At 45.6% G+C, this 17,703-nt stretch overlaps 1 long non-coding RNA gene across 1 annotated transcript in view; it reads left to right on the top strand.

Moving 5' to 3' along the window:
- The window catches only part of LOC142070967 (uncharacterized), a 38,497-nt gene extending 37,566 nt beyond the window's left edge, over positions 1-931 (top strand). Inside the window, exon 3 of the long non-coding RNA XR_012666913.1 lies at positions 861-931. This is a non-coding gene — a long non-coding RNA (uncharacterized LOC142070967). The remainder of the gene's footprint in view (positions 1-860) is intronic.
- Positions 932-17,703: the final 16,772 nt, after the last annotated feature.

Genomic DNA, 17,703 nt, shown 5'->3' with positions numbered 1-17,703 from the left:
ATCTGGGGTATCTGCTGTGCTTTCTTGCTGTTTCTGAGGCTTCCCAGCTCCCTCCATATGGGATGAGGTGATTTGCACAGAGGGGCCCATCCACATTGTTAGTGTTTGAGGAACTAGTGTTAGGGAAGAACTGCCTATTGCAGATGAGGATGGGGAGATACTGGATTCTAGTTCTATGTTCTTTTTCACTTGGCTTTGTGATTAACATGTGACCCTGAACTTTGGTTCTCCCATCCATGGCTTCCAAATTAATCCATTCTTCCTTCAGTGTGCACATGCAACTTCGAGTAATATTAAAGGCTATTGATGACATAGATACCCATGGAGAGTAGAAGAGATTCCAGGGCCCGCACTCCTTTCTTTTAACTTTGGTATGTGAGGTACCCACAGAATCTGCCTTTATGGCTTCTAAATTTTGGGAGGAAATAGGTCAGCCAAGTAGAAAAACAAAAACAAAACAACAACAAAATGTCAACAACACCTAAACCTTTCTGTGACCTTTCACAGTGGGAGTTGAGGAAACTTTAGAAACTGAGGTCATGTCTGCTTTGTCTACACATTAAAGATCCTGTAGTGCTTTTCATAATAAAGGGATTTACTCGTGTCCTGCCCAAAATGTAACCTTTTCCCCAGAGCTGAACAGTGTACTAAGCTTTGGTTAGCTGCCATTCTCTTCATCTGTGGTGACTGAGTTTCAGAGGTGTGTGTGTGTCTGTATGTGTAGGCCCTAATTTTACAAAGAGCTTTGCATTTGTGGGGAATTCTGTGTTTGCACAGAGATGCTTACAGGTCAGGACCATGGTTTGTGACCTCCTTTGAAATCCTTTTATAAATGTCATTGTTATTTATTATTATTATAGATGAATGGCTAGCATTACAAGCTTGAAAGTGCAATGTACACTGGGCTCAGTCCTGCAAATACTTACATGGGTGAGTAATTTTACTCATTTGAGTAGTTCTTTTGACTTTAAAGCAAGTGTTTCAAGATCAGTAATTCTTATCAAATGCTTAAACACACGGAGGGATATAATTTTGGTGAGAAAATGAATTCATATGTACATAGTTAAATTTCAAATTGCAAGAATATTTGCCAGCACACACAACTTTAATTCATCATTAGTTTTTTGCCAAATCTGCGAATGGGTCAGAATTTGTCACTTTTTCCTTGATTTTTTTTTTTTTTTGAGGGGTGGTGTGGAGGAAATCATCCTTTAAAGCACTTTGACTCTAGGGACCAAAAGAGCTCGGACTTACATACGAGCTTATACTGGAAAACAATTTTTTTCTTACACTGTAGCATAGACTCTGAATAGTTGCTGTTAAACAGAAAAATAAAAACCGTTCAGTTAATGCGTAATTAATAGTTTGGCATTTCCCAAAGGCTTTACCCAGGACCCTTGCTGTTTCTGTTTTGTATTACTGAACTGCTTTGCTAAGTATTTCCAGATCATATAGATTTAGATAAGACATGTTCCAGAACTTATAACATTTTTTATTTTGACTTTACAGTATTTATTAGTGTAATGAAAACAATACTTTGACAAGTCCCCAAATAAATGGTAATAGTCATCCTGGATAGTAAAGTGAAATGTTCAGTGGCTCTAGTCCATCAGCTCTCCAACCATTCCTTTGTTATTCACATAAAAATAACTACAAAAATATTTTTGCAGACTCCCTTTAACAAACTAATTTGATTAAGGCCCTGATCCTGCAATCTGATCCATGTAAGCGGATCCTTGCACCCATGAGAAGTCCCACTGAAGTCAATGGAGCTCTGTATGGGTTCAAGGATTGTAGGATTAGAGCCTAAAATACTAATTATGTAGCTAGATATAAATTTAATTCATGTGCTTTAGTCTGTGGCTTAACATTATCTTGTTTCTATGTCTGCATAGTAAAAATGTGTGCATGGGATATTTAGTACAATGACCACAATTCTTAAATGCAATAGCTGGTAAAATAATAGATGAGATTAATGATCTTTATGGTTAATAGATTAATCACAGATTAATAGATTTTAAGGCCAGAAGGATCAATTATGATAACATAGTTTGGGCTCCTGTATAACACTGGCCAAAGAACCTCACCCATATTGACATGCACATCACAATATGTATGAAATTATTAGGGTTTCATTTACACCCCTGCAATATCTGCCAAGTGGGTACAAGGGACAACTCCTACGTAACAAATGGCAGGATTGGAGTTTTGGATTGTGAAAACTTCAAGGCAGAAGTAGTTTTCTTCACTGTTCACAAAGCACCTACCACACTGATACTATTCAAATAATAAATAGTAATACGCACTCTTGAAGTCAGATTGTGACCCACTGCTTGTAACAGTGCAAAAGAGAAGGCTAGCTCTGAGTGCAGTGGCTGGTCTAATTGCACTCTCTGTACATCTCCCCATCATATCAGGCAAAATGTCTCAGCTCCCAGATCTCGTTGGGTATGTCTACACTATGAAATTATGTCGCTTTTATAGAAGTTGATTTTTAGAAATCAATTTTATACAGTCGATTGTGTGTGTCCCTGTCATAAATATAAAGGGAAGGGTAAACCCCTTTGAAATCCCTCCTGGCCAGGGGAAAGCTCCTCTCACCTGTAAAGGGTTAAGAAGCTAAAGGTAACCTTGCTGGCACCTGACCAAAATGACCAATGAGGAGACAAGATACTTTCAAAAGCTGGGAGCAGGGAGAGGAACAAAGGGTTTGTGTCTGTCTGTGTGCTGCTCTTGCCAGGGACAGAACAGGAATGGAGTCTTAGAACTTTTAGTAAGTAATCTAGCTAGGTATGTGTTAGATTATGATTTCTTTAAATGGCTGAGAAAAGAATTGTGCTGAATAGAATAACTATTTCTGTCTGTGTATCTTTTTTGTAACTTAAGGTTTTGCCTAGAGGGGTTCTCTATGTTTTTGAATCTAATTACCCTGTAAGATATCTACCATCCTGATTTTACAGGGGGGATTTCTTCATTTCTATTTACTTCTATTTTTATTAAAAGTCTTCTTGTAAGAAACTGAATGCTTTTTCATTGTTCTCAGATCCAAGGGTTTGGGTCTGTGGTCACCTATGCAAATTGGTGAGGCTTTTTATCCAACATTTCCCAGGAAAGGGGGGGTGCAAGTGTTGGGAGGATTGTTCATTGTTCTTAAGATCCAAGGGTCTGGGTTTGTAGTCACCTAGGCAAATTGGTGAGGCTTTTTACTAAACCTTGTCCAGGAAGTGGGGTGCAAGGTTTTGGGAAGTATTTTGGGGGGAAAGACGCGTCCAAACAGCTCTTCCCCAGTAACCAGTATTAGTTTGGTGGTGGTAGCGGCCATTCCAAGGATAACGGGTGTAATATTTTGTACCTTGGGGAAGTTTTGACCTAAGCTGGTAAAGATAAGCTTAAGAGGTTTGTCATGCAGGTCCCCACATCTGTACCCTAGAGTTCAGAGTGGGGGAGGAACCTTGACATGGTGGCACAGTGGTGGGATTAACCTGAAATCATCTGAGATCCAGTTGAGATTTTTTGAACTAGAAATACAGATTTTAAAAAGGAAATTTTTTTCTCTTTGGAAAGAAAGTCCAGAAAGCAGCTTTGAAACTGAAAGCAGCTTGGTTTCTCTCTGCTTTGTGGCCAAGCAGAGACAAAAGGGGATTATCTTGTGAATTGCAGGTTTTCTTTGCCTGGAGGCAGGGTACTTAACTCCTGCAGGGAAGTCTTCCATCCCAGAGGTTTTTTTTTCTTTTCTTCCTAAAAGTAAATAGGGGGTGTGTGTTCTACCCATTTGCTTTTTCTTTGGGCTGGGTAAGCAGGTTTCCAAGCAGTTGGAGGTTTTTTGCTTTAATTTGGGCCCAGAGCAGAGACAAGGGAATTGTCTTTTTCTGTAGGCTGACAATCACTATCAGAGAATAGGTATTCTATTGCAGCACAGCAAAATTTTACAGCCAAGTTTTGTTTGTTTATTTCTAAACCTCAGGTGTAAAGTTAGTTAAAAACAGAGGTTAGAATGACCAAATCCTCAGCTCAACTACAGCTGGAATTAGCCAAATTTCAGGCTGAGGAAAGACAAAGGGAACATGAAAGACAGATAGAACTCATGCGGCTGGAGAAGGAGGTACAGGAGGCTGCCCACAAGAGGGAAATGGAGGCAAGGAAGCATGTGGAGGAGGAGAAGGAAAAAGAGAGGAAGCATGTGGAGGAGGAGAAGGAAAAAGAGAGGAAGCATGTGGAGGAGGTGGAGAGGATAAAGGCCCAGCAGAATATACCAACAAACCCTAGCAATCCTTCTCCAGGTACCACTTCCCATCCCAGAAAGTTCCCCACCTACAAGGCAGGTGATGATACTGAGGCCTTCTTAGAGAACTTCGAAAGGGCCTGCCTTGGGTACAACATCTCTACTGACCAATACATGGTAGAGCTGAGGCCGCAGCTCAGTGGACCCTTAGCTGAGGTGGCAGCTGAAATGCCTAAAGAACACATGAACAAGTATGAACTGTTTAAATCCAAGGCGAGAGTCAGAATGGGGATAACACCCGAGCAGTCTCGTCGGAGGTTCAGAGCCCTAAGGTGGAAACCAGACATGTCATTTACCCGACATGCCTACCACATTGTGAAACATTGGGATGCCTGGATATCAGGAGCAAGTGTTGAATCTCCAGTAAATTTGCCCTTCCTAATGCAAATGGAACAATTCTTAGAGGGTGTTCCTGAGGAAATAGAAAGATACATCCTAGATGGGAAACCCAAAACTGTAATTGAGGCAGGAGAGATTGGAGCCAGATGGGTGGAGGTGGCAGAGAAGAAGAAAACTGGTCGCAGTTGGAGTGGAGACCAGAAGGGACCACCGCAGACCACACCCTATTACCGGGGGCCGCCCAAAGCCCCACCTACCTCCCAAAGAACCCTCCAGACCCCTTATCGTCCCACCACCCCGTTCTCCAGCAACCCTCCTCGCCCCAGTGACCCATCAGCTGGACGATGTTTTAAATGTAACGAGCTGGGGCATGTAAAGGCCAACTGCCCCAAGAACCCCAACAGATTACAGTTCATTGCACCGGAATCACACCAGAGGTCCACAGGCCCAGATACCTCCCAGATACCCTTGGAGCGGAGGGAAACTGTGAGTGTGGGCGGGAAGAAGGTCACCGCGTGGAGGGACACCGGAGCACAAGTGTCAGCTATCCATGCTTCCTTAGTGGACCCCAATTTAATCAACCCAGAGATCCAAGTGACGATTCAACCCTTCAAGTCCAACTCTTTCAATTTGCCTACAGCCAAGTTGCCTGTCCAGTACAAGGGCTGGTCAGGAATGTGGACTTTTTCAGTCTATGATGATTATCCCATCCCCATGCTGTTGGGGGAAGACTTGGCCAATCATGTGAAGCAGGCCAAGAGGGTGGGAATGGTCACCCGCAGCCAGGCTAAACAAGCCGTGAGGCCTAGCTCTGTTCCGGAAACTTCTATCAGGACCCAGTCAGAGGTGATGGACCTGGACCCCAGGCCAATGTCTGCAACAGCAGTAGTGGATCCAGTCCCAGAGACCCAGACGGAACCAGTCCCAGAACCGGAACCAGCCGAACAACCAACACCAGACCCCGTGTCAGCACTGAATCCAGTACTTGCAACCTCAACAACGGAGGGCCCCACCGAACCTGAACTGGCAGCAGCCGATAACCCGACCCAAGAGGCTCAGCCGGAGCCTGAATCCCAACATAGTGCACCAGTGGAGAGCGGTTCACAGTCAACAGAAACAGCTCCATCCCCTATATCGCTTCCAGAGGGACCAAGCCTAAGTCCACAATCCCATGAGGAACTGATGTCTCCAGCATCAAGGGAACAGTTCCAGACCGAACAGGAAGCAGATGAAAGCCTCCAGAGAGCTTGGACGGCGGCACGGAGCAACCCACCGCCTCTCAGCTCTTCTAATCGATCCAGGTTTGTTGTAGAAAGAGGACTTTTATACAAGGAAACTCTTTCTGGTGGACACCAGGAAGACTGGCATCCTCAGAGACAGTTGGTAGTTCCAACTAAATACCGGGCCAAGCTCTTGAGCTTAGCCCATGATCACCCTAGTGGCCATGCTGGGGTGAACAGGACCAAAGACCGTTTGGGGGGGTCATTCCACTGGGAGGGAATGGGCAAGGATGTTTCTACCTATGTCCAGTCTTGTGAGGTGTGCCAAAGAGTGGGAAAACCCCAAGACCAGGTCAAAGCCCCTCTACAACCCCTCCCCATCATTGAAGTTCCATTTCAGCGAGTAGCTGTGGATATTCTGGGTCCTTTTCTGAAAAAGACACCCAGAGGAAAGCAGTACATACTGACTTTCATGGATTTTGCCACCCGATGGCCAGAAGCAGTAGCTCTAAGCAACACCAGGGCTAAAAGTGTGTGCCAGGCACTAGCAGACATTTTTGCCAGGGTAGGTTGGCCCTCCGACATCCTCACAGATGCAGGGACTAATTTCCTGGCAGGAACTATGAAAAACCTTTGGGAAGCTCATGGGGTAAATCACTTGGTTGCCACTCCTTACCACCATCAAACAAATGGCATGGTGGAGAAGTTTAATGGAACTTTGGGGGCCATGATACGTAAATTTGTAAATGAGCACTCCAATGATTGGGACCTAGTGTTGCAGCAGTTGCTCTTTGCCTACAGAGCTGTACCACATCCCAGTTTAGGGTTTTCCCCATTTGAACTTGTATATGGCCGTGAGGTTAAGGGGCCATTGCAGTTGGTGAAGCAGCAATGGGAGGGATTTACACCTTCTCCAGGAACTAACATTCTGGACTTCGTAACCAACCTACAAAACACCCTCCGAACCTCTTTAGCCCTTGCTAGAGAAAACTTACAGGATGCTCAAAAAGAGCAAAAAGCCTGGTATGATAAGCATGCCAGAGAGCGTTCCTTCAAAGTAGGAGACCAGGTCATGGTCTTAAAGGCGCTCCAGGCCCATAAAATGGAAGCATCGTGGGAAGGGCCATTCATGGTCCAGGAGCGCCTGGGAGCTGTTAATTATCTCATAGCATTCCCCACCTCCAACCGAAAGCCTAAGGTGTACCATATTAATTCTCTAAAGCCCTTTTATTCCAGAGAATTAAAGGTTTGTCAGTTTACAGCCCAGGGAGGAGACGACGCTGAGTGGCCTGAAGGTGTTTACTACGAAGGGAAATGTGCTGGTGGTGTGGAAGAGGTGAACCTCTCCATGACCCTTGGGCGTATGCAGCGACAGCAGATCCAGGAGCTGTGCACTAGCTACGCGCCAACGTTCTCAGCCACCCCAGGACTGACTGAACGGGCATACCACTCCATTGACACAGGTAATGCTCACCCAATTAGGGTCCAACCTTACCGGGTGTCTCCTCAAGCTAAAACTGCTATAGAACGGGAGATCCAGGATATGTTACAGATGGGGGTAATCCGCCCCTCTGAAAGTGCATGGGCATCTCCAGTGGTTCTAGTTCCCAAACCAGATGGGGAAATACGTTTTTGCGTGGACTACCGTAAGCTAAATGCTGTAACTCGCCCAGACAACTATCCAATGCCACGCACAGATGAACTATTAGAGAAACTGGGACGGGCCCAGTTCATCTCTACCTTGGACTTAACCAAGGGGTACTGGCAGGTACCGCTAGATGAATCTGCCAAGGAAAGGTCAGCCTTCATCACACATCTCGGGCTGTATGAATTTAATGTACTCCCTTTCGGGCTGCGAAATGCACCCGCCACTTTCCAAAGACTTGTAGATGGTCTCCTAGCGGGATTAGGAGAATATGCAGTCGCCTACCTTGACGATGTGGCCATATTTTCGGATTCCTGGGCAGACCATCTGGAACATCTACAAAAAGTCCTTGAGCGCATAAGGGAGGCAGGACTAACTGTTAAGGCTAAGAAGTGTCAAATAGGCCTAAACAGAGTGACTTACCTTGGACACCAGGTGGGTCAAGGAACTATCAGCCCCCTACAGGCCAAAGTGGATACTATCCAAAAGTGGCCTGTCCCAAAGTCAAAGAAACAGGTTCAATCCTTCTTAGGCTTGGCCGGTTATTACAGACGCTTTGTACCGCACTACAGCCAAATCGCTGCCCCACTGACAGACCTAACCAAAAAGAAACAGCCAAATGCTGTTCAGTGGACCGGAAAGTGTCAGAAGGCCTTTAACAAGCTTAAAGCGACACTCATGTCTGACCCTGTACTAAGGGCCCCAGACTTTGACAAACCGTTCCTAGTAACCACAGATGCGTCCGAGCATGGTGTGGGAGCAGTTTTAATGCAGAAAGGACCTGATCAAGAATTCCACCCTGTAGTGTTTCTCAGCAAAAAACTGTCTGAGAGGGAAAGCAACTGGTCAGTCACTGAAAAGGAATGTTACGCCATTGTCTACGCTCTGGAAAAGCTACGCCCATATGTTTGGGGACGGCGTTTCCACCTGCAAACCGACCATGCTGCACTGAAGTGGCTTCACACCGTCAAGGAAACTAACAAAAAACTTCTTCGGTGGAGTTTAGCTCTCCAAGATTTTGATTTTGACGTCCAACACATCTCAGGAGCTTCTAACAAAGTGGCTGATGCACTCTCCCGTGAAAGTTTCCCAGAATCAACTGGTTAAAATCGTCCTTGAGATGTGGAAAATATTGTTAGTCTTTATGTACTTGGTAGTATATTTAGAGATGCATGTGTCTTATTAACTCTGTTTTTCCTAGAGCTCCAGGAAGAAATCCCAGCCAGTGTTTCACCCTAGCTGAGATTTGGGGGGCGTGTCATAAATATAAAGGGAAGGGTAAACCCCTTTGAAATCCCTCCTGGCCAGGGGAAAGCTCCTCTCACCTGTAAAGGGTTAAGAAGCTAAAGGTAACCTTGCTGGCACCTGACCAAAATGACCAATGAGGAGACAAGATACTTTCAAAAGCTGGGAGCAGGGAGAGGAACAAAGGGTTTGTGTCTGTCTGTGTGCTGCTCTTGCCAGGGACAGAACAGGAATGGAGTCTTAGAACTTTTAGTAAGTAATCTAGCTAGGTATGTGTTAGATTATGATTTCTTTAAATGGCTGAGAAAAGAATTGTGCTGAATAGAATAACTATTTCTGTCTGTGTATCTTTTTTGTAACTTAAGGTTTTGCCTAGAGGGGTTCTCTATGTTTTTGAATCTAATTACCCTGTAAGATATCTACCATCCTGATTTTACAGGGGGGATTTCTTCATTTCTATTTACTTCTATTTTTATTTAAAAGTCTTCTTGTAAGAAACTGAATGCTTTTTCATTGTTCTCAGATCCAAGGGTTTGGGTCTGTGGTCACCTATGCAAATTGGTGAGGCTTTTTATCCAACATTTCCCAGGAAAGGGGGGGTGCAAGTGTTGGGAGGATTGTTCATTGTTCTTAAGATCCAAGGGTCTGGGTTTGTAGTCACCTAGGCAAATTGGTGAGGCTTTTTACTAAACCTTGTCCAGGAAGTGGGGTGCAAGGTTTTGGGAAGTATTTTGGGGGGAAAGACGCGTCCAAACAGCTCTTCCCCAGTAACCAGTATTAGTTTGGTGGTGGTAGCGGCCATTCCAAGGATAACGGGTGTAATATTTTGTACCTTGGGGAAGTTTTGACCTAAGCTGGTAAAGATAAGCTTAGGAGGTTTGTCATGCAGGTCCCCACATCTGTACCCTAGAGTTCAGAGTGGGGGAGGAACCTTGACAGTCCCCACTAAGTGCATTAAGTCGGCGGAGTGCGTCCTCACTACCATGGCTAACATCGACTTACGGAGCGGTGCACTGTGTGTAGCTATCCCACAGTCTCTGCTGCCCCTTGGAATTCTGGGTTAAGCTCCTAATGCCTGATCGGGCAAAAACATTGTAGATGGTGGTTTTGGGTACATGTCGTCAGTCGCCCCTCCCTCTGTGAAAGCAACGGCAGACAATCATTTTGTGCCTTTTTTCCTGGGTTACCCATGCAGACACCATTCCACGGCAAGCATGGAGCCCACTCAGCTCACTGCTGCTGTTGTGAGCATTGTAAACACCTTGCGCGTTATCCTGGAGTATGTGCAGAACCGGGCTAAGAGACGCCAGCATAAGGATGATTGTGGTGAGGACATAGACACAGACGTTCCTGAAAGCACGGGCTGTGGCAATTGGGACATCATGGCGGCAGTGGGGCTGGTTGATACAGTGTAATGCCGATTCTGGGCCTGGCAAACAATCACAGACTGGTGGGACCGCATAGTGTTGCAGGTCTGGGATGATTCACAGTGGCTGTGAAACTTTTACATGCCTAAGGCCGCTTTCCTTGAACTTTGTGAGTTGCTTCCCCCTGCCCTGAAGCACAGGAATACCAAGATGAGAGCTGCCCTGACAGTTGAGAAGCGAGTGGTGATAGCCCTATGGAAGCTTGCAACGCCTGAGTGCTACCGGTCAGTTGGGAATCAACTAGGAGTGGGCAAGTCTACTGTGGGGGCTGCTGTGATCCAAGTAGCCAATGCAGTCACTGATGTTCTGCTATCAAGGGTAGTGACTCTAGGAAATGTAGTACTTGTGGCATCTTAGAGACTAATAAATTTATCTGAGCATAAGCTTTCGTGAGCTACAGCTCACTTTATCAGATGCATTCAGTGGAAAATACAGTGGGGAGATTTATATACATAGAGAACATGAAACAATGGGTGTTACCATACACACGGTAACGAGAGTGATCACTTAAGATGAGCTATTACCAGCAGAGCGGGGGGAGGGGGACCTTTTGTAGTGATAATCAAGGTGGGCCATTTCCAGCAGTTGACAAGAACATCTGAGGAACAGTGGGGGGTGGGAGGGGGAAATAAACATGGGGAAATAGTTTTACTTTGTGTAATGACACATCCACTCCCAGTCTCTATTCAAGCCTAAGTTAATTGTATCCAGTTTGCAAATTAATTCCAATTCAGCAGTCTCTCATTGGAGTCTGTTTTTGAAGGTTTTTTGTTGAAGAATTGCAACTTTTAGGTCTGTAATCAAGTGACCAGAGAGATTGAAGTGTTCTCTGACTGGTTTTTGAATGTTATAATTCTTGACGTCTGATTTGTGTCCATTTATTCTTTTACATAGAGACTGTCCAGTTTGACCAATGTACATGGCAGAGGGGCATTGCTGGCACATGATGGCATCTATCACATTGCTAGATGTGCAAGTGAATGAGCCTCTGATAGTGTGGCTGATGTGATTAGGCCCTATGATGGTGTCCCCTGAATAGATATGTGGACACAGTTGGCAACGGGCTTTGCTGCAAGGTTAGGTTCCTGGGTTAGTGGTTCTGTTGTGTGGTGTGTGGTTGCTGGTGAGTATTTGCTTCAGGTTGGGGGGCTGTCTGTAAGCGAGGACTGGCCTGTCTCCCAAGTTTGTAAGAGTGATGGGTCGTTCTTCAGGATAGGTTGTAGATCCTTGATGATGCATTGGAGAGGTTTTAGTTGGGGGCTGAAGGTGATGGCTAGTGGCGTTCTGTTATTTTCTTTGTTGGGCCTGTCCTGTAGTAGGTGACTTCTGGGTACTCTCCTGGCTCTGTCAATTTGTTTCTTCACTTTTAGCAGGTGGGTACTGTAGTTGTAAGAATGCTTGATAGAGATCTTGTAGGTGTTTGTCTCTGTCTGAGGGGTTGGAGCAAATGTGATTGTATCATAGAGGTTGGCTGTAGACAATGGATCGTGTGGTGTGGTCTGGGTGAAAGCTGGAGGCATGTAGGTAGGAATAGCGGTCAGTAGGTTTCTGGTATAGGGTGCTGTTTATGTGACCATCGCTTATTAGCACCATAGTGTCCAGGAAGTGGATCTCTTGTGAGGTCTGGTCCAGGCTGAGGTTGATGGTGGGATGGAAATGTGCAGATCATACTGGATGGCTTTGCTGCAATGGGGTTCCCTAACTGTGGTGGGGCGATAGATGGAACATATATCCCTATCTTGGCACCGGACCACCTTGCCAACCAGTGTATAAACCGCAAGGGGTACTTCTCAATGGTGCTACAAGCACTGGTGGATCACAAGGGACGTTTCACCGACATCAACGTGGGATGACCGGGAAAGGTGCATGATGCTCGCATCTTTAGAACTCAGGGCTGTTCGAGCAGTTGCAAGAAGGGACTTACTTTCCAGACCAGAAAATAACCATTGGGGATGTTGAAATGCCAATAAACTTGGGGACCCAGCCTACCCCTTGCTCCCATGCCTCATGATGCTGTTCATAGGCAGCCTGGACATTAGTAAGGAGCAGTTTAACTATAGGCTGAGCAAGTGCAGAATGGTGGTAGAATGTGCCTTTGGACACTTAAAAGCTTGCTGGCACTGTTTGCTGACTAGGTTAGACCTCAGCGCAACCAACATTCCCATTGTTATTGCTGTTTGCTGTGTGCTCCATAATATCTGTGAGAGTAAGGGGGAGATGTTTATGGCGGGGTGGGAGGTTGAGGCAAATTGGTGGCTGATTTTGAGCAGCCAGACACCAGGGCGATTAGAAGAGCACAGCTAGGCGCGCTGCGTATCAGAGAGGCTTTGAAAACCAGTTTCATGACTGGCCAGGCTACAGTGTGACAGTTGTGTGTGTTTCTCCTTGATGCAAACCCGCCCCCTATGTTGATTTTAATTCCCTATAAGCCAACCACCCTCCCCGCTTTGATCACAGCTGGCAAAGGAAATAAAGTAACTATTGTTTTGAAACCATGCATTCTTTCTTTCTTAATTTTTTTTTAAAAAGTGAGAAAACTGACAAAGTAGCCCGGGTGGGGTGGGGTGTGGGAGGAGGGAAGGACAAGGCCACATTGCTTATTGTAGCCACACTACAAATCAAAACTATTTGAATGACAGCCTTCTGTTGCTTGGGCTATCCTCTGGAGTGGAGTGGCTGGGTGCCCAGAGCCTCTCCCCCCCGCCATTCTTGGGCGTCTGGGTGAGGAGGATATGGAACTTGGAGAGGAGGGCAGGTGGTTATACAATGGATGCAGCGGGGGTCTGTACTCTTGTTGGCTTTCCTGCAGCTCCAACAGATGCTTCATCATGTCCGTTTGCTCCCTCATTAGCCTCAGCATTGCATCCTGCCTCTTCTCATCACGCTCACTTAATGCTTTCTTGGTCTCTGCCACTGAATGCCTCCATGAATTAATCTGTGCCCTAGCAGTGCAGGAGGACTGCATGAGCTCAGAAAACATGTCATCGCGAATGCGTTTTTGTTCGCCTTCTAATCTGCGGTAACCTCAGGGATAGAGATGATAGGGGGAATATAGAAACATTTGCACCTCAGGGGAGATAAAAAGGGAGAGCAACATTTAAGATGATACATTTCTGAGAACAAAAGGGAAACTCTTTCACAGTGAATCAAGCAATTCACAGCAGACAGCACATGTGCTTTAGGTACAAGGTCGCATTTTGTCTTTTATACTGAGTGCCTGCTGGTATGGTGACACATCACACACAGCTGGGCAACAGAATTCGGTTTCCAGGCAGCCATGGTAAGCCTTTTGGTACGTGGGGTTGGCTTCTTCCGCCTTCATAACATGTGGGAATGGTTTCAAACCGCAGCACCATCCTTTCCCATAGCAAGCAATGCCATTTAAAAGGAGGGGCTGCAGTTTTTGGGTGGATGTGCAGCACACACCTCCCTCCACCCCGCCGCATGGCTATTTTCTGGGATGATCCCTTTTAGCCAAGCGCAAACAACACAGCATAACGGGGTCCTTTTACTGTTCCCCTATTTCAACTAGGTGACCATGAATGATATCATTCTCCTGAGGCTAACACAGAAAGATAAAGACCTAATGTCGCTTGAATGCGACCAAAACCCAGGATCATTCGTTGCCATGCTTTGTGCGACAATGATTCCAGACTATTTGCTACTGGCTTGGCGTGGTAAAGTGTCCTACCATGGAGGACAAAATAAGGCAACCCTCCCCAGAAACCTTCTGCAAAGGCTTTCAGAGTACCTCCAGGAGAGCTTCATGGAGATGTCCCTGAAGGATTCCAGCTCCATCCCCAGACACGTTAACAGACTTCTCCAGTAGCTGTACTGGCCGCGAATGCATCCCAATTCTTCAGGGCAAATCAAACATTAAACACTATTGCTTTTAAACCCTGTACTGTAGTTACAAATGTGCACTCACCAGAGCTGCCTTCTCCAGCTTCAGGGTCGGGATCCCACCTTGGGAGGGTATTGGCTCCAGGGTGATGAAAAGGTCCTGGCTGCCGGGGAGAATGGATTCACCGCTTGCCTGCTGTGCATTCTCCTCCTCCTCCTCTTCCTCATCCACAAAATCCTCCTCCCTGTTGCGTAAGACTCCCCCCTTGCAGGTGTCCACGGACAGTGGTGGGGTAATGGTAGGGTCCCCCCCCGGAATGCCGTGCAACTGATCATAGAAGCAGCATGTATGGGGCTCTGACCCGGAGTGACCGTTTGCCTCCTTTGTCTTTTGGTAGGCTTGCCTGAGCTCCTTAATGTAGCCTCTCTCCACCATGCCCTGTGCGATTTTTGGCATATATATTAGCATTTCTTCTTTTTGATCAGAGTTTGGCCTGCACAGATTCTTCTCCCCATACAGCAATCAGATCCAGTGTCTCCCTTTCGGTCCATGCTGGAGCTCGTTTGTGATTCTGGGGGGACTGCATGGTCACCTGTGCTGCTGAGCTCGCCACGCTGACCAAACAGGAAATGAAATTCAAAATTTCCCAGGGCTTTTACTGTGTTCACCTGGCTAGTGCATCGGAGTTCAAAGTGCTGTCCAGAGTGGTCACATTGGAGCATTCTGGGATAGCTCCCGGAGGCCAATACCATCAAATTGTGTCCCAGCAAGGTGGATTATAGCGCTACTTCCCTCGCTGGGGAGGAGTACAGAAGTTGATTTTAAGAGCCCTTTATGTCCCCGGAACGGGGTTGGTTGTGTAAATGCATTCATTTTAAAATCGACCTAACACGGCTAAATTTGACCTAACCCCATAGTGTAGACCAGGGCTTAGGGTTTGTCAACAATGCAAAGAAAGACCCGTGGCCAGCAGCAGCATGTCTCCGAGTCTGGATCTACAGACTTGGGTGTGTGGGGTTCTCCCTGTGGCACTAAAAATAGCTGTGTAGGTGTTCCCGCTTAGGTTGGAGCTTGGACTCTCAAACCCGGCAAAAGAGCCCTGTTGCAGTCAGTGCAGCTTTGCCAATTTACATCCCCTGAGGACCTGGCCCCTGGGTGTTAAGGCCAGAAGCAGCCACGTTCTTCCCCCAGATCCTGCATGCTGGTGCTTGGGTTTGGTTTTGGCTTCTAAGTCCCAAGAAGTGCATAATCTTAGCAAGGCTGATGGGCACAAGGTTGTTTTCTTTACAAGGTATTTTAAATAATTTTCAAATCATGTTTTCCTCTTTGGTGTTCGTAACCATCCCTTTTAGGCTTACACAGAAATCTATTAACTCTTCCCTTCCTGATGGATCTGATCCTGCTCCCATTGAAACCCATGCCAAAACTTCATTCACTTGCAGCAGGACTGGGCCTGTACATTCCCAGTCATCCATTGTTGTGCTCATACGTGCTGGGATGCATCCGGTGTTGTTTTTTTGGCAAACTTGCAAAAGTAATTGAAAGAACTCATCCCCCATCTCTTCCTTGCACATGTGCTATGTTTCTATATACACATTTGTGCAGATATTGCTACATGAACACATGGGGGGGACGGACATGGAGGGAAGTGTGTAGAAGCTTTAGTTTGAGATTAAGATCTGTATATATCTTGTTTCTTTCCCCAGTAATTAAAAAAAGAGGCCAGATCTTTAGTTATTGTAAAAGAACATAGATAGATCATCCCCATCTGATAATCTGTCTGTGACCTTAGAGCTTTCTGTAGGCTTTTTTTTCTTTAATTTTACAAACCACTGAACAATACATGCTAATACTTACATTACTCTAACATCCAACCTTCTAAGAACAGACTGTGTTTTCAATTAATGTACAGAAGTTTGGGGTCTTCCTATCTCTTCATAAATGCTGTCCAACCTGCAAACTAATTGAGCCTGAATGTAATGAATTTGAGGACAAATTTGTAATCCATTATGTGTACAGCTGACTACTGTATTTGTGTAACATCCTGGTTTTATCCTCTTTCTTCTGCTGATTCTTTGGATAGTACTATGTAAGTGATGACTATCATGTGTTAATATATGGAGTGCTCCTGGGACCTAATGCATTACAGTTCAGGGTGATTAAATGTATTTTTCTATGATTCAGAAGCTAAATGGTAGATCATTATTATCTACATGTATGTGAAAGGTTATTTATATTTTTGATCAGGCGAAGGGTTCCTAAGGACCTTAAAATGATTAAGTCCTTAATATTTAGAGCTGTCAATAGGGCTAACACTTGTCATGTTCTCTTCTGAAAAGCAAGGTTTTTAAATGTTGTGTTAGAATAGAATAAAGGAAACATCTTTTGGGTTTTTATTAGCACTTTAAAAAAAATCTGAATTCAGAAATGCACAAGTTCTACCTTTCTTTCCTCATTTTGCCTTCTAACATTTCCTGACTCTTAGCATAGTGAGACGTTTGCGGATAGGGGAATGTGGGGATATTGGGAGAAAGGAAGGAGAATATGAAGGAGCTGGGCAATGTAAGAGGGCAGGAGAATGATAATGAAGGGGGGAAAAGGGGGAAAAATGGCAGCTCTACTATCTTTAAAGAAAGAGGAAGTGAAGTTCCCCTGTTAGCAACCTAGCTGCCCTGCCCACTTTCTTATGTGTGCAATTGTGTGGGATTTACAAAAGCTTTTCATATTAGCTTAACTCTGCTCCTGTTTAAGCCAGCAGTAAAACTCACATGGCTTCAATGGGAGCAGTATTAGGCAACCCTGAATGCTTCTGAAAATCCCATGTTTTGTGTGTATTTAAGATTCTATTTCCCCCCTGGAATGATCAAACACAAACTAGGATGGGATATTTTCCCCCCTAGTGTTTTAAAAGGTAGAAGAATAACCCAAATGTAATGCAATTTATTATGCTTCAAATGGCTCCAAACTTTAAGCCAAATCTCTTTCATTTTTTTTAGTTGTTTTTTGGGAGGGAGGGGAGCATACTCATGACTCTAACTCGGGTCTTGCAATACTGATATTTTAGCTAGGGGCATAGCTGTGCTGATGGTTGGGTGTCTTCAGCTCCCCTAAAGTTTCTGTGACCTCAGTGAAGTTGCATTTACATGTCTGTGGGCAGACTTGGATCCGTTTGATGTAGGAGTTGCTGCTAGTGCTGTGTTGGCCTGGGCTTACCTGTGGAGGAGTTGCTGGGTGAGCATGCTGTTAAGGGAGAGAGGGCAGGGCAATCTCCTCATGGAAGAGGGAGTCTTGCCAGAGTCAAACTGAAAAGAGAGCCTGAGAGTCCCCTTAGGCAGGGGGAAGAGAGAGGACTCAGAGAAATGGCTTCACTTCCACAGGAGCAACAGACATTCTACAGCAGTTCTGTATCAGCCACCATGGAGATGAGGGTGGGGAAGGGGAGTGGAGGGGTTATAGCTGCTCTGTCTGCAGTTACACAAGTCTGTGACCACAGAACCTTGCAGAGCGTGTGTGCAACTCCAACCTATGATAGAGGCGCTTTGGAGCTGCCCTGCCTGCAGATCAGGTTTGTGGGGGTTCTGGATTCCTATTTCACCTATCCCTGCATAGCTCCATGCACAGTGCTCATTTCGTCTGGCTTCGGGTGAAGCTGAGGGTGGTAGGCAAGGAGTATCCAGGTGGGGAGAGCAGAACAGGTTGAT

The sequence above is a fragment of the Caretta caretta genome, chromosome 2 (assembly GCF_965140235.1).
Source record: "Caretta caretta isolate rCarCar2 chromosome 2, rCarCar1.hap1, whole genome shotgun sequence".
NCBI classification, from domain to species: domain Eukaryota; kingdom Metazoa; phylum Chordata; order Testudines; family Cheloniidae; genus Caretta; species Caretta caretta.
This window is presented reverse-complemented; position numbering and strand designations above follow the sequence as displayed.